Genomic DNA, 24,352 nt, shown 5'->3' on the forward strand with positions numbered 1-24,352 from the left:
GCCCTCCCCCAGGACTCGAACCTGGACCTCTCGAATACGCGCCGAGTGTGCTAACCGTTACACCACGAAGGCATGCAGAAAGGAGAGAGAAAATACCTTATAAAATTAATTACGTATGTCAAACTAATGGCTAACACAGTTATCGTAACCTATTGGCATGTTGCCGCCTTTAACAACTGCTTAATTGTCAGCACAAAACACAGGCCAAACAGAATTTACTAAGCTACTCCTGGTAAGTTATGACTGAAAATTTTAACTTACATTAAAGCGATGGTTTGTCATGTTAAAAGTATTACAAAATGACGCTGCTTATCCGAGTGAAGATTTCAGTTACTTACAAAACAAGTTATGTGTTACCTACTCTAAATTTCCCTGAATTGAATGGGTATCAGGAATTAGGTGATAACTCTAAAAATCTTATCTTGTCAAAATCGGATCGATATGAGAGAAACAGCTTCATAGGAAGTTTCCTCCTTTTCTCGATGTCTAACGTGAATACACTGTTGTTATTGTGACTAATCTCGCTTGTATGGTATCAGAACAAGCCCACGAAATTCATCATTCATTCATGTTGTGACTTATCTCCCTTGTCTGTCAGTAACATGAGAACAATCTGTAAAATTCATCCTGGCAAGGAGTGCAAGATTGCTGTTGTCGTTGGCAACCATACAGATGACAGTATGACTTTGTTTAATTCCTCCCCCAGTTTTGAAGAAGAGCACCCCAGGAGGACGGACCAAAAATTCTCCCACCTCTCTATTCCTACCATCGACCTCTCGAGAGCAATTTTGGCTCGGCTCATATTTTGAGTGCTCCCATGCCGCACAGACACTGTACATTTACAAACATTTATCCCTTTTCAGGGATTAGGAACCAGGCCTTTCGATACGGTAGTCAGAGTCACTAACCACTATCCCGGCTGAGCGGCTAAATATATAATATTTTCCTTTAAAAAGGCGACCCGAAGACATCTCTTCCTTTATATAAATAACACGTGCATGTTTCGCCATAATTAAACAAACTTCTGAAAATCGGCTTTTTGTGATCGTGGTGTAATCTGAGGCTTTTATTTGATATTTATTATATTTTTTTTTTAGATTACAGGTTTCTAGAATAAAATTAATTTCATAAATATTATTGTGCAGCCTTTTAGGAGTAAACACAAAGTTGTAACTGTCTCCAGCATGCTCTGTTTTAATATCAGGAAAGTAAAGATGTCAATCTAATTGCAGAAGAACATCCGCCCAGTCTTAATGTATATTACCTCAATGAAAGAAGAGAACAGAAATCTAGATCTTATAATTTTATTAGGATAAGTTAATTAAATTCATTAAATTAAGATTATTAATTCTTAATTTAATTAACATATTAATTATTAAATTCTTAAGAAGATTAAGAAAAATTAGAATGGCCTGTAACAAAGCTACTTTTATAATTAACAGTACCTGTAAGAAATGATGAAAGAAATCTACAAGCTAAGCACTTTTTCAGCACGTTGTTGATTAATTGCTACATTTCTGTGCCTTGATGTCTTTCATCGGAGAAAAAAAAAATCGCATTTACAGGATTGTAGCTTAATAAATTCTCTTTGCATATTTCGATGAATTATTTCATTTAATTTCTACTGTTTAAAAATTAGATTCGTTTGTTAGTTAAGAAATTGTAATCCAGACATATTGTTTTCGAAAAAGAGGTGAAAAAGCATACAGAATTTACCCTAAAAAATCTAATGAATATGTTTAACTAAGCTAAGTATTTAATTAGCTTTTAGGAACATTGGTTAACAAAACACGAAATAAATAGATAAAATTCGTTAAATCAAAAACCCAAATTTTATGTACAAAAATTAAAGCTCGATTAGGTATTTTTTTGCTAGCTCATGATAATTTGCATAACAACTATTGTGGCAACTAACAAACGAACGTTGATTACATGTCAATTCAATTTTAATTCAACGTTTTACTTTCTGCTACCATTCAACTCAAACGCAAAACATTCATCCACCTTACTACCTCTTGGCGAAAGCTCAGATCGTCATCAAATCCTTAGTCTTCATACACCGTTGGCAGTTATCCATCATCCAATTCTCAAGAGATGCTTGTCTTTAGGCTTGAATGTTCCTTTGTTTATAGATCAGGGTCAAACACACCTTGATCTGCTTCTTCTCTTTTACCTGAGTCAAAGAATGGTCTTCACTCTGATTGTTAAAATGAGATATTTGTTCGTCTGCATTTCTTCCGCTTTTCTATTTGTTGGACGGAAAGAACGAAACAAAGAGAGATCAATTTTTATCCTACAGTAACACCAAACAATCATTAAAGGATCAGAATCCAAATGAAGATTTAATTGGCAGCAAAAATGTTTACTTGCATATAAAAGTTTATCAGCAAATATTAAAAAATAATAATAATTTAGTACATCATACTTAAGAATATACGGCGAGTACTTACTAGAATATTCAAGCTTATTTTAATCATTCTGTATTATGGCTACACATTTGTAAAAATGGTAAGTTTTTCGGTCCAAGATTTGGTAAGGAAGCGGACTTGTTTACAAAACTATGTCATATAGCTAATTTGTATACTATTTCACAAAGTTCCTATGAATTGAATTTAATTTGTAGGAATTTTTTGATAGTTCAACAAAAGGGCCTTTCAGACTGAACGTATTAGAAAAAAATCCTGAGGTTTGTTTACATATAAAGCTTTGTGCAAAATCTTTACAAAAATGTGTGGATACCATCTGTATATGTCTTGAAAAAGACAATGAAGCCCTCATCGTCTCAGTTAAAAATGCTTAGAGCTGAATTAGGCCGAAAGAGGCATGATTACCAGTCCCGACTGATTTAGTTGTTTCATTCCGGCTAGTTTCACATATCACGTGCAAATGTGAGAGTTATAAAATCCCATCTGCAACAAAAGAAGAGCTAAAAGAATTCACAGATAGAGACCGTCGATGATTCTGACGTGTCTAGAAGTCAAATCGATAAGCTTTGAAACAGTGCACACAAACTTCCGAATAGCAACTGGAAACGACATTAGTACTCATACCAAAGATTTTTAACTTGGATTCGATAGGTAAGCTGCAACAAGCCATTGATCACTAAACTCAATATTTGCTATCAGTGACAGTGGTGCAGTACTACTATCAGTGATCGAGGTTCCCAGCCCATTTTTCCCAGACTGGAATTTGACTGAGGAGGAATTATGGTTGGAAATGTTTTTCTTGGTTTGAGGGGTCTTAATCTATTGGGTTTTATGTCTCAAGACCTAAATGCTTTGAATGTTAAGTATGAGGCTATATTGAACAATTCTGTGCTTTCCACATGTGACAACAACTGGAACTGGTTTTATCACTTTTAACATGATGATTCAGCTTTTCATAACAGCGAAAGATTTAACCAGGTGGTTTGAGAAGTAAATGAATTCAATTGGCTGGCTCACGACCCTAATTTAAACATAGTCGAACATCTCTGGGAAGAATTATAGCACCAGTTGAGAGCTAGACCAAACTGCACGCAAACTTCCACAGAACTAGTCGCAATGTTGCAAAAAGAAATAAAGAAATGCATATTAATAAGGACTACCAAAAAAATTGAAAGGCTTCAGATTTTAAGGATCCCCAAAATGGAGTTGTTAAGGTTTTCTTCGCTCTCGCTGAGCTCGCAGTCTGCCAGTCTGCTGTAGCACTGACTCCTCTTAACCCATTTCTTTTTATTATTAAGCGTCATTATTAAGCATCATCATTAAGCGTCGTTTTCTTCGCCCTTATACCATATACAATTCAACAGCAAAATTACAAAAATGTTAAAAGCATGGCAGCATATATTTAGAATTTCCTATACACTGTAAAGTGCTAGCATAAATTTTTCACTTGTTTTCTCAGTTCATATCTATGTTCAGTTTTCATGTACACTGTTCATATCTACTATGTTCAGTTTTCATATACTTCCCTATACACAGTAAAGTGCTAGCATAAATTTTTCACTCTTTTCTCATTTCATATCTATGTTCAGTTTTCATAAAAAGATGGCTTGCAGAACATTTTTTATCGTTTTAAGATTAAAGTATTGTGTTAACTTTATTTATTAAATATTACGTTCCTCAAACTTACATAAAATTCATTCAACGGCAAAATCGCAAATCATTTAAAAATAGCATCTCTTTAGAATTTCCAACAGACAGTCTCGTGTATTGAAGATAAAAATGTTTTATTTCATGCAGTGTTGCCACTGCTTCTTTCAAATCGTCGAGTTTGTTAATCAAAAATTCATTGAAATTTTATAAGATACGAAATACACAATAAAAAATTTCGAAATTAAAAAGTCTCGGCTTCTTCGTGCACATGTTCGAGTGAAGGACTATGTTATTAAAAATTTGATGGCTCTAGGTACCGTCGTTTTCTCACAATGCGAAGAACATGCATACATAAATGCAGATTCTTCATTGTTTAAATTCTTTAAGAATGACACAGGGTGAAAATATTTGGCGCCAACAGTTTGAAAAATGATTCGCTATTTAAAGCCAACTCAAAATTCCATTTCGAGACTGTAACGGCTTCACGGTTCAATAAGGCACCATTAAAAAAAAACGAAACAAACATTTATTAAAATCAACGTTCAAAGAATAATAGTAAACTCGGAGCAGTACCTCGCTCCTACAACATAGGGAAATCTACCACCTTCCTCCTCTGAGGCTAACATGCAACTCTCGTCTTTCTCACTTGCTGGACTCTGGCAGGCAGCATCGCAGCCAGATACATGACAGAGACCAACAGCCTCTTTTGGATTAAAAAAAAAGAAAAAGGAAAATGAAATTTAAATACTGTTAAACTACTTTATTAGACCATCCTGACTGCCGTCCCGAAGGGCTCGGGTTCGAATCCCGGAGGAAGCATGGATGTTTGTAAATATATAGTGGTCGTGCGGCATGGTGACACTTTAAATATGCGGCGTGCCGAAAGTCCTTTCGAGAGGTTGGGGGTAGGGAAAGAGGGGTGGAAGACAATCAGACCCGTCCCCCGGCGTGCTCTCCATCCATCAAAATTGGGAGGGGGGCACTGTGACCTGTAAGGTGCTCAAGGCGGTTGCCAACGGCAGGCGTAAACTTTCATTCCTTGCCACGAGGATTTTTGTGGGCTTGGGCTGACTGTAGTCAAATTATAGTTAAATTAGATTTCATGTAAATCTTAAACCAACTTAAAAACATACCATGATATCAATTTCTTGTTTTCTTATTATTTCAGAAAGTAGTTTCAGTAATTCTTACATTTACGTAATTTAACCCAAATTGAAACCAAAGCATTAATTTAATAACTACGCATACACACTGAGTGTGCAAACTACACATGCACACCCAGTGTGTATGTGTCTGCACAAAAGGAAAATCGTCCACCAGAGGTCGAGCGATAAAGTCATTGAAGGTTAGTTCGATCTGGGGCTCGAAACCCGACAAACGGGCTGACTGCTTGGAAAATTTGTGGTTTTCCCATATGTAACGTGAATACGAGCCAGTTTCTATTAGAAAGTCCTCCGCGAAGGCATCCCTCTCCTTAAGCAGATAGCCCTCGACTACTGTGGCATAATCAAAGAAGATAACCCAATACATCTAAATCCATCATAACCATTCATTAAGTGCGGATTGTCAGAAATGATCTCTTAATAGATTTAATAGGGGCACGCTAAACATTTTTGTTGTAATCTTTTGAAATGTGTGAGTATTAATTTAAATTAACGGTAAGCTACGCTCTAGTTTTGCTTAGATTTACAGCCACAGCTTTTTTTAATTTTTTTATTTTTAATAATGTATCGAGTAGGCTTGTTTGGAAACTGCATTTAAATTTTTCTTCATTTTTAAATTTAATAACTTAATACAAAATTAGCAAAATTAATAAGAACTAGATTCCCCCTAAATCTTGTTTTGTTAATTCATAAATTACATTAGGCCATAAATAATATTTTACTAAAACTAACGTTAACGACATTTACAAAAATAATGCACAGCCAGTTTAGAGCAATGTAAGTTCTTTGATTGATAAAGTCGTATTATTATTTTTTATTAATGCAAGTTAATTAACACAAAATAACGGTCATCCATTTCTTAGGAAACCGGCATTTAACGACATACTTCTCTATACTACACTCCTAGTTCTTCTGCCCGTTTGCTTGCTGGATGTAACAGATAACTTCCTCAGACTGAAGCGGACGAAGGATGTTTACGTATTTTTAGACACACCTCCGTATGCTACTGGAGCAACGTATACTAGCTACTCGAATTCAGGATTCTTGAAATAGAACGCAATTTATTTAAAACACGACGTCTTGTCTGACAGAAAGAATGCCAAAGTCTTTTTTTTATGCTGTTAAACAACGTATTCCAACGTAGTAGAAGTTTTATCAATGGGTTTTTATCTTTTTTGAGGTTTATGGTAATTTGAAAAACTAAGTGAAACTTAGTCATTTAATCGGCAGTTGTATTCTGCTAGAATCTCTTGTATAATTGATAGGTTTGAATTTATTATTGCTATCATTGGCTCGATTTTTATAAACTTTTACTGGGACTTATACAATAGTTACTACATAAAATACTTATTATTACAATAGTTACTACAATTTTTATAAATTTGAAAATAAGGGAAAACAAGTAATATTAAATATGTCAATTCCTACTTAGGTCAACCAAAAAAAGTTTTAAAAATACCAAAAACAAAAAATTTAAAAAACAACAAATATGGGAAAATAACTTTAATATGGGAAAAAACTGTATTGACTACAAGTGTAAAGAAAGCATTTGAACTTGAGTGGATGAATAAAAAGTATTTTATTAACGATTAAAAATTAATTAATTAATTAATTTAATTAAATAAAAAAATTTAAGTCAACTCCTACTTGAGTCAACAAAGGAAAATTTAAAAATACAAAAACAAATTTTTATTAATTAAAACAATTTTTAATTTAAAATGTAAAAATTTTAAGCAAAATTTAAATTTTTTTTACATATGAAAAATTTTAATATGTGAAAAAACTGTATTAACATCATGTGTCATCCACTACAAGTTTAAAATATGTATTCGAGCTTGAGTGGATGGATAAAAAGTATTTTATTAACGATTGAAAATTTGAACAAGATATAGAGAGAGTGTGTGCTAATAGTAAGAATTTAATAAAGATAAACTGATTAAAATTATTATGATATTAAAACTTCCGAGTGACCAAAAATGTTATTGCAAATTGATTTACACTAAAAAAAATGCTATATGAATCTGCATAATATCACTGACTAGATCAACAGATGGATAAATGAGCTAACGATAATAGTCGAGCTCTATTATGATTTTGTTCTACTATTACAGATATTCATTTAATCATCGAAGCCCACCAGCGGCCGAGCGGTAAAGTCGCTGAACACTGGTAGTTCGGTCTGAGGTTCGAATCCCGCGAACGGGCTGGCTGCATGGGCGTTTTCGTGGTTTTCCCCATGTGCAACGTGTATACGAGCCAGTTTTCCTTAGAAAGTCCTCCACGAAAGGCATCCCTCCTCTTAGGCAGATAGCCCTAGTGTGCTTTGCCATAATTAAATACACCACCACACTACACTACACCATTTAATCATCGAATAAAAATATTAAGAATGCGACGTTTAGTTTGCACTCTGTAAGCTTTGATACAAATTTTTACTTTCGTGCGGGATGTATGAGAAACTATAAACAAAATATTAACAAAAATTTCACGTTTGACTTTATAAAACAAGTAACTGAACACAGATATACTATATTTATTAAATTAATCGATAGCTAACAGCCAAAACTGGATAGTTAATTTTCCTGTGCTTTAAACAAGCATGATGTACATAAGCTCTATTTCGATGGTGTGTTAGGTTATTTGAATCTGGCAAAACACACAAGGGCTATCAACTTAAGGGTAAGGATGCTTTCGTAGAGGACATTTTGAGGGAAACTGGTATTTACGTTACACATGGGGAAACTCAGCCAACCCATACGCAAACACTCAGCCAGCCCATCCGCCTGAGATAGAATGGGTCGAACTCTTAGTAGCATTCAATTAGTCTTACTCAGCTATTACTGAGTCTCTATTTCAGTGGTAAGATGAGATCAAAAAAAAGTATCGTGAAGAAAAAGAGCATAAAAGTCCTTTAAAAATTTAAATAACACAAGTGATTTTCCTGTACATGAAATTTTTTGTTTATTCTGGATAAATTTAATTGTCCACAGCCTAAAGGAACTGTAATGTAGATAAATCTATAATTCTTACACAGTGATAATTATGTCGGTACTATGTCATTTTGTCAATGGGTCACACAGATACATTCTGAATGTCGCCTTTAATTCAAGCAAATTGACAAACATGCTTGAGTTCTCCTAGAATTCCCTCGTGGGTAACTTAAATACAAGCCAGTTTCTCTTAAAATATTAGGGTATTTGATTTTTCCCTGCTCCTGCACATTAGAAAGGAAAGGAAAATAGGTTGCCATATATTAAGGAGTTCGCTAAGTGAATTATTCTTGGTGCAAACTGAAAAAAAAAAAAAATAAAATAAACCAAGCTAAATTTTTGAATTTCTCCGTAAATTTCGCACCAAATTTTACAAAATTTAATATTTAGGCATAATTTGAATCGTGGAATCGAAATATGGAAAAAAATTGGTATGTTACTGCAGAAAAAGACTCATTTTGTGTCAAAATACCTATGTTAGAACAATTCTATATATAAATCTAATATATATCCTAAATCGCACTTTCGAGACATGAAAAACGCAATTTGAATTTCATCAATCGGTTTAGTAGAACGGGAGGTACTGAACTGTCCCTTCCTTCTCCGGCAGTGTACCTTTTTCGGGTATTTATTTGGTGTCTTCTTTCCAGGCAGAAGTAATGACTGATTGGTTTTTCCTTTTCCGACTAATAATGCTGCTTTTCACAACATTTTTGAATTACGTAATAAGAATATTTCTCTTCGGAAAGTGCAAAAGTATATCTTTTAATCCACAGCCAGTTTACGTGCAACATTTTGAAAGCAGAATAAATTTAAAAGTAGCAGACGATATTTCTTATTTTGAATAAGAAGCTGTTACCAGAAACATTTATCCCAAAATATTTGCTTAATTTTTAATTCTTTCCCGAAATCGTTCTAAAAATGTATAAACACCCTTTGTATTTAAGACACACCCTTTGTATGTATACTGTATTTGAGCTGGCTATGAAACAGTATTATAAAACAAAATATAAATTTAAAATGTGTCATTTCTAAAATAAACTAAAGTCAGTTTTAGAGTTCAAGTTTAATGCAGTTAATTTTTCATGGAAGTTAGTATGTTAAACATCTTTCTGAAGTTTCAACAAAGTATAGTAAACTGCTTTGCATTTAAATATTTAAAGAAGTGAATTTTCGGTATCATGGCTAATAACAAGATTATACATTAATAAAAGTAACAAAATCTTATTTTAACCGTTGCCCAAAACGGCTCTTTTTAAGTTTAGTATGCTTGTTTCATCAGTGGTGTGGTGTGGTGTATTTAATTATGGCAAAGCACACTAGGGCTATCTGCCTAAGGGGAGGGATGCCTTCGTGGAGGACTTTCTAAGGGAAACTGGCTCGTATACACGTTACACATGGGGAAAACCACGAAAACACCCATGTAGTCAGCCCGTTCGCGGGATTCGAACCTCGGACCGAAATACCAGTGTTCAGCGACTTTACCCCTCGGCCTCTGGTGGGCCTGTTTCATCAGTGGAGATTCTCAACAGAGATGGCCCAGGTCAAATAGCGAAACATTTAGGATAAACATGTAAAATTTGTATATTTTAAAAGTGAAAAAATATATAAAGAAATTCTATAAAAATAGTCATTGTGTTTAATTAGATATACATGAATTTAATGCATTTTTTTCGAAATCAAATCCAATTAAAACGCAAAAAGGATAATATTCTTAAGAACTGCATCTATTGATATGAAATAGCTTAGTTAACAGACAGATTAAATCTGAACTATAAAATCTTAATCTTGAAATCATTTTTAATGCTGTATATTTCTGCAGATAAGACGAGGTACAAATTTTCGCCACGAAGCGGAAATCGACTCGCTAGATGTAAAAGGGGACTCAGTACTATGAACATCTCAGCAACGAAAGTGAGGATTAATTGAGGAGCTGTTTGTCTTTCTTTCATCTGTTTTCTCATCTGTTCTATAAGACGAACCCATATTTTGGGAGATATTCTATGATTCAATTACAGTCTTACCTGCGTAAATATACGGTAAATATTGCTCCGCGCGACACAGTTTTTAATTTAAATCTAGAAACAAATTTTGGAATAAACTGAATTTAGTACACTTCGTGAATCAAGCATTGTTTTGTATAACAGCCTAGTTAACTAAAAGAAGGTAAACCATATTTTGGCGATTTATCACATTTCTTGCTCTTGCGCAGTACGAAATAAATTTGAACCAGCTACCACAAGCACCAATATTTATTTCATCCTATACATTTGTTTCATATTCGCGTGAGAAATTATCATACAGATGTAATCAAATTTTTAAACAAATTATTACATACCTCAATAAGAAAATGAATTGTTTTTGCATATTTTGCAGTCATTTCCTTTAATTTAATAACTCCTTCAGCATTTTCTTTAATTTATGAATATTTTGTAAAATAATTATTTTACAGTGGATCTTTGACTGGAGTGTAATCTTTAAATGATAAATTTTGAACGTAAGCTATATGAAAATATGACTGATTTATAACAAATGCTTTCAGCATAGTAAACCGAAGTTAAGAAATTCTTGACGTTCTTAGATAATTAAGATAAACCTGTTAAAAATGAATCAAAATATCAAAAAAGTCGACCTTACATATGAAACTAATGTATTTTAAAACTAAATTTTGGCTTCCTTTGTAGACATATGAAACTATGATATGAAACATGGCTCCCTTTGTAGACATATGAAACTATGAAAACTCTTACATATGGGAAACTAGTGTAATTTAAAACTTAATTTTGGCTCCCTTTGTAGACAGTCAAACGACTTAAAGCCCTGTCGTAGACTTTCAGAGGAAGTGTCTACGAACTTAGAAGAAGGTTTAAAATAAATCTTTTATTGGAACTTAACAGCATACACAATTCGTGTACTACAAAAATAAGTCACCGCTGGTTGCGGGATTTAAAATAACATAAAATTAAGTAATTCGCAAAGTATGCAATTCACGCCGCAAAATCCCGTAGTAAGCTTTGCCTCCGACCCTGTAATCCCACGAACAAACATGGCTAGAAAAAGTCTATAATCTAGGACCTGGGAGTAAATAGTTAGGAGACAGGTTAGAGGTCACTGCCAAAAGCTTTACCTTAACTTTAAGAACTGTGTTCTTGTATACGTTAATAAGTTAAGTAATTTGCATCCTGGTGGGAGCCAACAAAATTGAAATTGACAATAAAGTTAATAATGGAATCATAAATACAAAACCTTATACCTAGTCCAAAATTCTCAAAACACTTTCACATCTTTGAACATCTGACAATGATTACTACAGTAGAACTATCCGAATCAATTGGGACCGAATCAATTATCCGAATCAATTGGGACCGGACTCCATTCGGATAATCAAAAATTCAGATAATTGGATTTTTTCCGAAGAAAGGGTCTACGTACATTTTAATTAATTACTGTATCAGGTTCAATGTTCCGCCTTACTTTCTTCGGGAACATGCAAGGACCTGACTCGAAGGAGGAACAGAGAGCTTACTAAAGCTATGTTCAATAACTGTGGGAAGTAGACAGGATACACAAGAAGGGTATACAAAACCCTTTATTTTTCTCTATTTACAATAACTTCCGTACTTCGGAATACAAGTGGTCTACAAGTGTACTTCGGAATACAAGTGGTCTACGTTTAGACCACTACTTGTGGTCTAAACGTAAAAAATATAAAAATAAAACTAAACTCTAATTTAACTTTAAAATAATAAACGTGGAAGATTGGCCTTATATTAACAGGAAGCCGTATGTAGTACAGAGAACTGTAAACACTACAATACGTTTAAAGTTATCAAGAGGATTAAACCTCTGGCCTGGAAGGCAACCAGCAACCGAGTAAAACTTCTAAGGTAAGCGGCCTGCTTCGACTAACTGCTTCCTCTCTCTCGCTTGGAAAAAAGCCACAACTTAAATACTTGGCGTTCGCCAGACAAACTTTGCATAAATATGTTAACGCTTATAATTCTGGCCGGAAGTAGAAAATAAGAAGTGATAGTAAAGATTTAAAATAAAATAAACGTTAGTAAAACTTAAGATCCTTACAACTGTATGTATTGCATGTTGGAAATGTAAGAAAAAAAGCTATTTTCAGAGAAAAAGAGGTTTTAATTAATTAAAATGAAAAGGCAACACTTTTACTTGCAGCGTACTACGCAGTCCTTACAAGTGCTTGCTGAACATCTTGGTCAAAGTAAGCTGTTTCACAGACATCTTGCCTGCATTTAAAATTTCTTAGCCAGCCGTTACTTGTGTTAAAGGATGAATATCCAAGCTTCTGAGCTAAGATCTTAGCTTAACAAAGCACAAAAGAAAGAATTTTTGCACAGGCCCTATAGAACCTATAGAACGTAGCTGCAAAAACCATTTGAAAATGACATCTTCTAAATTTTTGTTTGTTGCTGCCTTCATCGACTTAAAGAACTTCCATCCTCGTTTCAGGCAGTGACACGAAGTTAAAAAGTGTAGGTTTGATCCTTTTAATGTAAGAAGTCATTCGTTGTCCAACACTGCATTTCCCTCTAAATTTTTTTCTTAAATTCTGAAAGCGATTCGGATAATCAGCGATTCGGATAGTAGGAGTTCGGATAATTGGAGTTGTACTGTACTAAGTATTCCAATTTCATTAAACCTACTTGTTCTTAACTTGTTCTACTTTGTAACGGGGGGGACTCTTTAGTATTTTCCAGCTGGCAAGATACAAATTGGGAGCAGTCGTTAACCATTCTACATTCAAAAACGCATATAGATGACAGACATCTACAAATGTGCATATCAATGCCAGAAAATCCGAAATCAGAACACCCGATTCATTTCTTTAGAAACTTGTGGGACAAAAGAAAAGTGAAACAAAAAAACTGACTTCATTCCAAGAGTTAAACTAGGTTTTATTTACTTTTATGAAAAAACATAACAACAAGGGAATCAGAAGTTTAGTTTTGTAACGAACAGAGAAACTGTGTCATTCGTATTCCTTTCACGATGCACATAGTGAAAAATTTAAATTTTGAAAAACATATTCTCGGAAAATGTCAAAGTAATAGTTTACTTTTTCATGCAGGTATTTAAAAAAAAACTTCTATAGCTCTTAATTTTGATAGCATTTTACTGAGCAGAGGAGCAACTCTCTTCTTTCTAAAAGAAAATGTATTCTTCACTATGTAAAGAATTATCACATGTTCCCTTACCTTCTTTTGTGGGGTAAATGTTAAAAAAGTCCTATTGGTAACTGGAAGATTGATGGCTTGTTACACCGACCCTAAGTCAAAGGCTCGTTGTTCTAATTGTACAGCCGTTAGGCTAACTTGCTTTTCTTAGATTTAAGCTATAACCGTTGACTTTTGAAGCACGACAGGTCCCGCCTATTAAATTTTATTAAAGTCAAAATTTACACCCCTTCATTGTCTCTGTGATATTTACAAAACATAGCTACAATTAGCTTTTACTGTTAAGAGTTCTCGTTTACTTGATGTTACCAAAGAAAGCGAGACTATAAATTATATGTGTATGACAGTATTAGCTGAGATTGCTGTCTTACATCACTGATGAGACACTTATCTAAAATATCTTCAAATACAAATTTTATAGATTGAAAACCTCATTTGCAAATCAAAGAATGATAACATTATTTACATGAGTGTCTTTGGATGTAATGAGTTCACACATGCATTTGCTAGCAATTTGAAGGTCTATGTGTCAATTTCCGACAATGCCATAAATGATTTTAGTTTCATTTCCGGTTAAATGCGTGAAAATTTTTACAATAGAGCCCTTAGCTATACACTGGTGTGCAAAAATTAAGGACGAGACGGTTTTTTCAATATAACTTTGTACAAAAGCTTTCTAAATCAACACATTTAATACCGTAAGATCCCCAATACGTAAGGACATGAGTAATGTAAGCAACACTTACTAAAAGAGAAATCAGAGGGATATAAAGAAGCTTTATTGAAAAAGTAGCATGGAGCGCAATGCGACTGAAGGCCGAAACATCCCTGTGATGGGTGTCCAGCAAGAAACATCCGGTCTTTAATAGGGGATATGATCTCCCCCTGACTGCTAGGCAGGTTTCACAGCGTCTGCCCATGCTGAGAATGAGAGTGTCAATGAGTTGTTGAGGCATTGCTGCTCATTCGTCTTGCAGCGCCAATCGATGCTCCGGAATCGTTACTGGTGGTAAGGTACGAGCTGCCAAGCGTCTGCCTAGAAAATCCCATACATGCTCGATAGGATTGAGATCCGGAGATCGTGCCGGCCAATCCATACGTTCAATATCCTCATTCTCTAAGAGCTGTTCGGCAGCTACTGTGCGATGACATGGTGCATTGTCGTCCATGAAAAGGAACTGCGGACCCATAGCGCCTCTAAAAAGACGCACATATGGAAGAAGAATCTCGTTACAATAACGGGTCCCGTTGACTGAACCTGCGTTGGAGATGTGAAGGTCTGTACGACTACCAAGCATGATGCCTCCCCAAACGAGAACACCGCCACCTCCATACCTGTCCCTTTCAATGATGTTCGAGGGATGATTGCGGCTTCCCCGCTCTCTCCAGATGAGTATGCGATGAGAATCGCTACTCAGACTGAATCTGCTCTCATCTGTAAAGAGTACTCGTCCCCATTCATTGTCTCTCCAATTTCGGTGTTCCCGGCACCACAGAGAACGCCTCCGATGGGCAGGCGTTAGAGGTACACACCGTACAGGGCGTCGTGCAAACAGACCACCACCGTGCAGTCTTCTGGCCACAGTAAAACACGATATCGGTCGTCCAGTCGCCTGTGTCGTGTGTCTAGCGATTTCTCCCGCTGTCTGCCGCCTGTTTCTTCTGGCCTGTAAGGCAATATACCGGTCATCTGCGTGTGTGGTTCCTCGTGGACGATCACTACTAAACCCCCGGATAGCTGTTCCTGTAGTTTGAAATTGTCTCCAAAGTCGTGAAACAATGCTGTGAGCAATTCCGAACTCTGCAGCCACACTTGTCACACTGTGGCCTTCCTCCAACTTCCCAATGATTCGACCTCGGGTAAAAGCATCCAGATGTCGTCTAACAGATTGATTATTCGCCATTTCTCTCTGAGGCAGCAACTCGGTGTGATTTTAACTGCTATACGGCGTGCAATCTCTTTGCCAGAAATACTGATCTTACACCGACAACATGCTTTATACTACTCAGACACTCCCCCATTACGTCTACCTGCATATCTGCGCATGTGCTACCGTACATCACCTTACTTAATCTTGTGATTGGTCTTTCTGTTCGCTCTGCCTCTTCGTTCAGCTGATATGCTAATTTTTCGACTTCGTCCTTAATTTTTGCACACCTGTGTAGACTGTTAATTTAGAACTGGGAGTTCAATGTCATTTTCTCCTCTCTGGCATATCTCGTAAACGTGGTAACAATACTGTGAAACTTGGTCCAATCCTCTAATTTGCTAAAATCCTGTCTGTGCAGTGATGATGACACACGTTACGATCGTAAGTAAAGGTCGTTCCAACCTTTAAGCGCCTATTGAAGTAAAAGACTGTGAAATAAGTTTGACGCCTAACTTTGTCACCACCTAGATTTGGCCGAGCGGGTCTCATCCACTATTTCCATTCATCTTTCAAATACGAAAGGAAGGAATGTAACGCATTACAACATTACTACGCGTGTCCATTTGATGTAGTAATGAACACAACCAAATGATGGTGATACCTCCATACATACATGATACATCCCAAACATACATACATACATAATAGTAAGATACATCCAGATGACAAATGGATGATGCGTAGTTCAATTTCCGAAGAGAACAGTTTTATTGTTTCACATTACCCATTCGGAAAAATCTGTCTATAAAAACGTATTGAGTAGTATTCCAGAAACTTCTATTAGTATTTTAACATGCAAGCCGTACTGTTTAAAATCTTCAACTACAACAGTTTTCACAGAAGAAGCTTTCGCAGTGAAATACTAAGTCATGGCTATTATATATGCTGATACATTTTTATTGCATGTAATACGAGAAAACCTTCCTTATAAAATATCTTCATGAAGACATCCCTTTAGCTTATTTTGTTATAATCTAATCTAATGAAGCAATCGATTTATTGCAAAGATGTAGGCAAATATTTGTGTCCCTAACAATTTGAAGGGAAAAAAAGTATAATTTTGCAACTATTTTGGAGGACTGTTAAAAGAATTTTTCCAGTTTTCAGCTGACGGAATTACAATTCAAATTCGACTCGAAAAGACAAAATCCTGGTTAAAAGAAAACTTATGACTGAAAAGTGGGTCAGTTGTCTATCGCGCTGAGTTATATCTCCTATTTAATTGCGGAAGCTTCTCTTTTATTCTATGGAGTTTCGAAAATATATCCCTTCCCAGCTAAAAGTCCTTATGTGCATCGCTTACACGAAATAAATGAAAATTTACTACCTTAATGAATGCAGTAGGCACTATGCTTCAGAAGGTTTCAAACAGAAATCTTTACAAAGCAGTAAATCTTAATTAGAATCTTCTTTATATAAACAACTGATTAAGAAGGTGGTTTGTTTAAATAGCGTCGTTTATTTTAAAGAGAACTTGCCAGTACGTTGTCAGTTTGATGTCGTCATCAAGAGAAAATTTATAGAGTCTGATTCAGGTATTAATACAAGTTACTTAATTATTTATTACCCCAAAAAAGGAATCTTTAACAAAACCCTGATTAATGATTTCAAAGAAGTTGCATTATAGAACGATTTCTTAATCACAAAGCAGCTTCCTTAATTAATAAAATTTAGAATAGCCTAATATAAAATTTACATAATGGTTTGGTTTATTCGATTACAGCATAGCACGCTAGGGCTACCTGTCTAAGAGGACAGATGCCTTCGTGGCAACTTTCTATCAGAAAACTGGCTGGTATTCAAGCTACCCATAGAAGAAACCACAAAAACGCCTATGCAACCAGCCCCGTTTGTTTAGAATCGAACCAGAGTTCAACGACCGCTCCCCCGCTGGTGGGCTTAAATTTTAAATAATCAAGAGATAATTAAAATAGTTAATTAATGAAAGTGTTTTAGATAGTTAGGCTAAGCTTTTTTTTTTTTTTTTTTTTTACTTTTCCTTGGTGTGTTGGTGTATTTAATTATGGCAAAGCACACGAGGGCGGCTATCTGCCTAAAGGGAGGGATGCCTTTCGTGGAGGACTTTCTAAGGGAAACTGGCTCGTATACACGTTACACATGGGGAAAACCGCGAAAACGCCCATGCAGCCAGCCCGTTCGCGGGATTCGAACCTCAGACCGAACTACCAGTGTTCAGCGTCTTTACCGCTCGGCTGCTGGTGGGCCTTACTTTTCCTTGAAAAAGATAAAAGAATTTCAACTATTTGTTATTAGTCCAAAGGGATTTGAATCCCGAAGGACTATTAGTTTCGTTTTGGCATTTTGCGTCGGACTCATAAATGTCGGTTCACTTTTCAAACTGTTGCCATAAAATGTTAGAGTCCTTCATTATATTTGAAGAAATTAAATAATGAAAATCTGCGTAAATGTATGTATATTTCTCACATTGTCATAAAATAACGGTACATAGAGTCATCGAATTTTGAATAACGTAATCCTCCAACGAATATGAGCATGTGGAAGACCAAATTTGAAATTTGAAATTTGTTTTATGATCGATTTCCTATTTTTTAAAACTTTGACGAATTTTTGATTAACAAACTCAAGGATTTCAAAGCGAGCAATGGCAACGTTGTGCAGAAAAAACATTTTTATCTCCAGCGCGTGAGTCTCTGTATCGGAAATTCTAAAGATATGCTCGTTTTAAAACTATTTTGCGATATTGCTGTTGCACTGGATCTTATGGTTTAAGTGCGAGGAACATGATATTTAATAAAGAAAGGTAACACACAAAATGTTAAAAAACGCCCCTTTGGACGTAATTTAAAATCTGAAACATTTCAGATTTTTTTTTTTTTTCTTTCAATTTTGATTTATTTTCTTCCTGTTAGTAAGTTTGCCACTTTCACCGATTTAAGTATTTTAATTATTTCTTTGTTATGAATAAGTTTTTATATAAAAGGAATGAAAGATAAAATAGCATTGAATTTTGAGTGTCGGACTTACCTTCTGAAATTCCCGTAAATTTATATATTTCCGGTATATAGTAGGTGTACTGTATTCTGTTGAAGCGTATTGTATTTATTGTATATTGTATGCATGTCATTGTAAACAGCGAACATCATAGCGTTTATGTGTCAAAATTACATGGGATTCAATAACTAGAAACCTCAAGGCAAAACTGATTTTTTTTAATTGAAAATTTTAAATCCTTGTGCACCACATAGTATTACACAAGACTTACAGAGGTAAATAAAAAAATAAAAAAATACAACAACGTAACACAAAATAAACTTACAAATTCCCAGATGACACGTAAGAGATAAATGAAGAAAGAGAAAGCCGTTTTATGTTGGACAAATACGTGAATAGGGGGAGGAAATGTAATATTCACAGGGTTTAACCTAGAAATGAGTTCCTTTCGTCCTTCCTTGAGCTTTGAACAAATATTCAACAACAAATATTCGACATTTTGCACTCCCCCGAAACTTCATGAACACAAGTCTGTACTAGATAATCTAAATCTCTTCAGATATGAATTGAATTTACCATGTCCTGTTAGAAATTGAGTAACTTCAAAATTTCAGAAAAAGTGTTTATTATTCAGTTTGTGAGAAATAGAAGGAAAATATAGTTTAGTCAAAGAGGCAGTAGTAGAATTCCTGTATACTTCATTCCACTCGAGTATTGTATCATCCCTACTTTTGTTCTTGTAAAATGACTTGAGAAGTATGTAAATTATTTGAAGATATGTAGCTTGTTTTGCCAACCAATCAGCCCTTTCATTTCCTAGATTGCCAGTGTGGCCACATACATGAGAAAAGATAACATCAACACCTTTATTATTAAGGTCTTTAAGAAGAGCATGGGAAGTGACAAATAATTTGTTATATAAGAAGATATTCCTAAGAGAATATAAGGATGAAAGAGAATCAGTGCGAATAAGATATTTAGCACTTAGCGAACAGTTGTTAGATATCCACTTAATTGATTCACTAATGCACAGTAATTCGGCTTGGAAAACACTGCATTCATTGGGAATTCTAAAAAGTTTGTATTCCAGTTCAGAACGATGATGGAAAACTACATAAGCTAATCCAACTCGATTATTAATTTTACTGATTAGTGTCATATTAAAAATATGAAAGTTCGTTTAAACTAATTTAACTTGATAAGTATACACAAAAAGCACAAATTGATTTGATAATGACTGGGAGAAGCATAGGGATTGTTAAGTAAATAAATAATGCTTGTAGTGAAATGATGAAGAATTCTTTTGAAGTCTATATCTAGTTTAATATCGAAATAACCATGATGTGTATTTCATAGGAAAATGAAATTGAAGTAGTTCGATCCCTACGATTTGTAGCAGAAATTTACAATGCACTTTATGAAATTATGAATTATGACAGTCTTAAGAGAAAAGTTCATCATGAAGAACAAAATTTTTGTATTAAAATAGAGGACTTCAAATTTATATTTTATCTCATAATTTGACACTAGCAAGCAACAAACAAATAAACAATATCATTAGCAAACAACTCCAAGATAAAATATTAATAATACGCTTATTTTATTATTTCTTAAAGGCTATGAAGTGCCTGGTATGCAAATGTAGGAAAATAACACTTCTCTGACTCCAATGGAACCAATATTTTATTCCTTACGAAGTTATAGATTCTTATTCATATGATTTATTTACATTTTGCATGCACGTAGAATAGCGTGACAGAAACCCGAAGTTTATTTACTTCGTTCTTCGCGGAGAGTAGAAAGTGTTGCCATTCCGCTTTAACTAAATTTAATTAGAAACTTGACGGAACTGAAGCGACACTACAAGCTAAAACGTTTTATTAATAAAATAGATTCACACTATACAATGTTCTTGAAACTGAGAGGAATAAATAATAATTATGATAATAGATGAAGAATGTAATTTACATCTACAGTATGAATGTTAAATTCGACGAAGACATTAGCCATGACAGTTTCAATGATGAGTCACCACAAAATCTATAGATATTTAGAGCAGCGGTTTTCAACCTTTTGTCTATTGCGTACCATCTAAACGAAAACTGAAAACCTTTAGTACCACCACTACAAAGTACTACTACCGCCACCCCTCTTAAATAAAGCTCAGATTGCATAAATTTACGAGTGTTAGAGAAAAATTTCAATCAGGATGTTGGGGTTTTAATTTTTGAATTTAATATTTAAAAATACTTTGCTTCTTTGCGTACCACCAGTGGTACGCGCATAACCGGTTGAGAACCCCTGATTTAGAGTAATGTACTTTATATGCTTTTAGATGTTACTTATCTAAAAGTATTAAACAAACACAAACAAAAGAAAAAGAAATAGTGGCAATGCTTGCATCCTTGCTAGAAACTAGAAATGAAGATTTAAGAAAAAAAAAAAAAAAAAAGAAAATTGTAGAAATGGATAAATTATAAACGCAGAACTTATATTAAGTTACCTAGTAATTTAACATTTTCCTATCTGCCAATTTTGTTCCAAATACTTTTGATATTACCATTTGATTTTGTTTAAACCTTTTTTGTTGATTTTGCAATCATTGGATGACCACTTAATCGTAACTAAATTTAATAATTAAAATTACCTTACGTGTAAGACCATTAAAAAGTAATAAAAATAAAAAGACCTGTAAGCGGTGGATAGCTAGGAAATGAAAATTACATATGCGTCGAATTAGGTACTAAAAAGAACTCCCACAAAAGTATAAGCAACACATTTGCTTTTCTTTGCAGGTATAATTTTATTGATTTTCCCTTAAAATCTCGTAATATCCAAAAGAAAAATAAAGCGAAAATTAAAATATTCTAAAAAGCGCCGTTTTCTAATTCAAAGTACTACAGTATCACAGTATCTATCCCTGCACCACAGTATCTATAAAAAGTATTTTATTTGAAGAACCGATTATCATCTCATAAACTGATGTTATAATAATTTGGTAACCAATGAGTCATATCAAAATCGTAAAATACAAGGTTGTTTTTACGATTTTGATTGTCCCATTAGCGTGTTTCTCTTCTAGTCCAATGAGTCATATCTTCGTTTTCTCCCCCTTTCTTTTTTAAGTTTACGTAGCACCTGTACATAAAAACAAATATTGCTCATTGCATTAAAAAAAAGAAATAAAACAGAAAAAAAATTAATCTGCACCCCCTTTCCCCCCCAAATCACTATTTAGACGGCAAAGACACACATTTTTGTTAAATTTTCAAGTATTAATTTGAAAATCTAAAAGTTCGGATAATATAATATCTCCAGAAACTGAAATATACTTATCATGGTTATATTCTAACTCGGTAAGTGAAAAATCGAAATTATCGTTAAATTTAATTTGTAAATTCTAAATGATAAAATGTCGAAATTATATTCAAGTTCCACAATGCCGATTAACTGCGATCATCGACAATAGATGGCACCACTAACAATTTTATACAGCACTTAATTAGCACTTAATTGTGACGCTTTAGGAAAATACAAAGACAAAAAGAAAAAGAAAAGGAAAAGAAATAACAATAATTTGTTTTTCCACCTTGAGACGAAGCTAGAATATTAAATACATATCAATAATTAAAAAGAACACTGTAAAAATTATCCTGCTTTCAACTACGCGTTATGGAAGTTATATATACAATATACATAATTTATATCATGTGCGAAATGTAGAAGAGTAAAGCAAAATATTATTATTTACATTTCTTATATATTTCACATCTGCTGTGCTTTAAACATTTTTCGGCATAGAAATTTAATTTCGGGAGAATATTCGGTTATATTGCGAAGGAAATAGGAAAGTTTGTTAGAATATCAAAAATTTATTAGAACTGAATTCAAGGGGTACATAAATTGAACAGAGAACTAATAAATCTATACGTAACTAAAAAAAAATGAAACTTTAGTTTAGGAAACTTTTTCTTTATAAAGTTTTCTGCTAATCTATTTTTCCACTTAGCCAGATAGCCTTATTCTCCTTTTTATAATCTAATTGATATTATTAAAATAATATTTATGTTAGTAACTCCTTTATTTTCAGAATAGCGAAGGTTCTGGTGTCACCTTTATAGGGAAGTAGTATTTTACCTAAAAAATAACTATCTCTATGTCTAATAACTATCTGCCAGCATGTCACCCTTAGTTCTGCTGCTACATATTACAATATTGTATATTTTTAAAGTAGTTTTCTGATTATCTTAAATTAATTTCCTTGTCATAATTTTATAAAAGCAAGGAAGTAATGATAAATCAAACAATATAAAGTCTTAGCACATGTAATAAGAAAAATAAGCAGCAAGAAAGTTCTCCATTTCCTTTCCTCGCTATTGCTTTGAAAATTGAACTTTGCAAAGGCAGATGATTTTAAGATTTTTCTAGAATTATTATAGAACTAATGTCCATACGAAGTTAGAGAGACTGAAAATTTCCATAGAGCTGCTGAATATATCCATGACGAAAGTAAAAAAGATAAAACCACTGGAAAGATCCCATTAAAAATACGAGCTGAGCGGCCAAATTAGGGAAATGATAACGCAGATTTAAAATTGAATAAGTGATTTCCTGGAAACACATTTACAACTGCACTTCATGCAGGAAAGACATTAAGACAGTCCATTATCTACATTAGATGCGTATACATCAATTTATGCTCATATTCAATCAAAACAGTACTTCAAGATATTCTGCACGAAATCTTGCATAAATACGCTTAAGAGAAACTTTTTTCTAATAAATACGCGCATGTTTGTTATATAAATTAACGGGTACTTTTGTATTAAAGCAACCACCTTGGAGGAATTTGGCGATTGTCTGAAGAAGAAAAAGAATTGTAAATTGAAATTGGAGAAAATTATTTATTTCATTGTATTAGATATATATTTTAATTTAAGTTCGATATTTAATCCTCAAAACAGTTTATAAAACTACTTACAAATAGGTTTTTGTTTTTTCTTTGTTCTGCATATCTTCCGTATATAATTATTTCACTCTACACAGTTTTACCGGCCATTTCTAACTATTCGCAACAAAATTTAACGCTCCTAATTCTTTAGTATAGCAGTATACAAATCTGGCAGCTGCAATAAATGGCAGACGAGTATTCTGAAACTAATTACTGCTTCGGATGCCAACGTGTTCGTTGCATTTTTTTCATGTTGCGTTTCCAAAATGGTTGTTCTCTAAAATACAACAGCATTAAATACGAAATATTTCCGCGTTTGTGGCAAAATGTTACATTTATGCAGAAAGTTCACAGAACTTTTTTCGTTTGCAGGCAAATCCCGCTAGAGCATATTTCAAAATTCAGGCTGAAGACCAAAATAGGTTTAAAGGCAATTTGCCTTTAAAGCTTCTATGCCATAGTTTGGCAACTTCTGAAAATTTGGCGACTTTTACCAGGGTGGTTGGAGAAATACGAAAGTACCGGTTAATTTTTAAATGCAAAATACGTATTTTTTCAAAAGCTGTATTTAAAGTAATTAGAATGGAGTAAATTATTGACAACATATATATGTTCGAATAGATCATGACATGCTTTATTTGCATCGAAAGAATAAGAACGTCTTTAAACAAGAAAAATTTTTATCATTCAATACGTTTTTTTCCTGCACTTTATGAGTTATAAAAATATTATTTAGATTATAAATTTAAACTTAGACTAACTGACTAGTCATTTAATTGACCCAAAATGTGCTTCCCAATTAATTGAAACAATCTGTTGACTCCTTGATAACTAAATAAGGAAGCCTGTCGGAGATGTAAACATGGAGCGATGTATAAGAACACTTGGCGAGACATTTAGGTTGATTAGCGATTTACTCTTGGGGCTGCTATAATGTAATATGGAGATACCTGTTTTCCTTTACAAAACGGGGTGAAATCCGTATTCTTGATCTAAACTTTAAAATTTTTCTAACAAGACTCGTGGATTTTTTCAGCAGTTTTTCTCTTAAATCTATTTATTTTCAT

General features: G+C 33.9%; 2 protein-coding genes across 5 annotated transcripts in view; one reads left to right on the forward strand and one right to left on the reverse strand.

Moving 5' to 3' along the window:
• LOC118192588 (solute carrier family 2, facilitated glucose transporter member 1-like) overlaps window positions 1–24,352 on the reverse strand; it is a 159,324-nt gene that overhangs the window by 85,657 nt on the left and 49,315 nt on the right. Inside the window, exon 1 of one of the 3 annotated variants that reach the window (XM_035363591.2) lies at window positions 2,013–2,245. The exons of the other annotated variants lie outside the window; for them this stretch is intronic. The gene's annotated coding sequence lies outside the window, so the exon portion shown is untranslated. Of the gene's footprint in view, window positions 1–2,012; window positions 2,246–24,352 lie in introns of those variants that run through there. 3 annotated transcript variants of the gene reach the window in all.
• LOC146997834 (protein FAM200C-like) overlaps window positions 1–24,352 on the forward strand; it is a 94,615-nt gene that overhangs the window by 4,732 nt on the left and 65,531 nt on the right. The window lies entirely within an intron of this gene.

Source organism: Stegodyphus dumicola, chromosome 4 (genome assembly GCF_044657685.1).
Source record: "Stegodyphus dumicola isolate Sdum_Otavi_A_Nest chromosome 4, ASM4465768v1".
Classification (NCBI taxonomy): Eukaryota; Metazoa; Arthropoda; class Arachnida; order Araneae; family Eresidae; genus Stegodyphus; species Stegodyphus dumicola.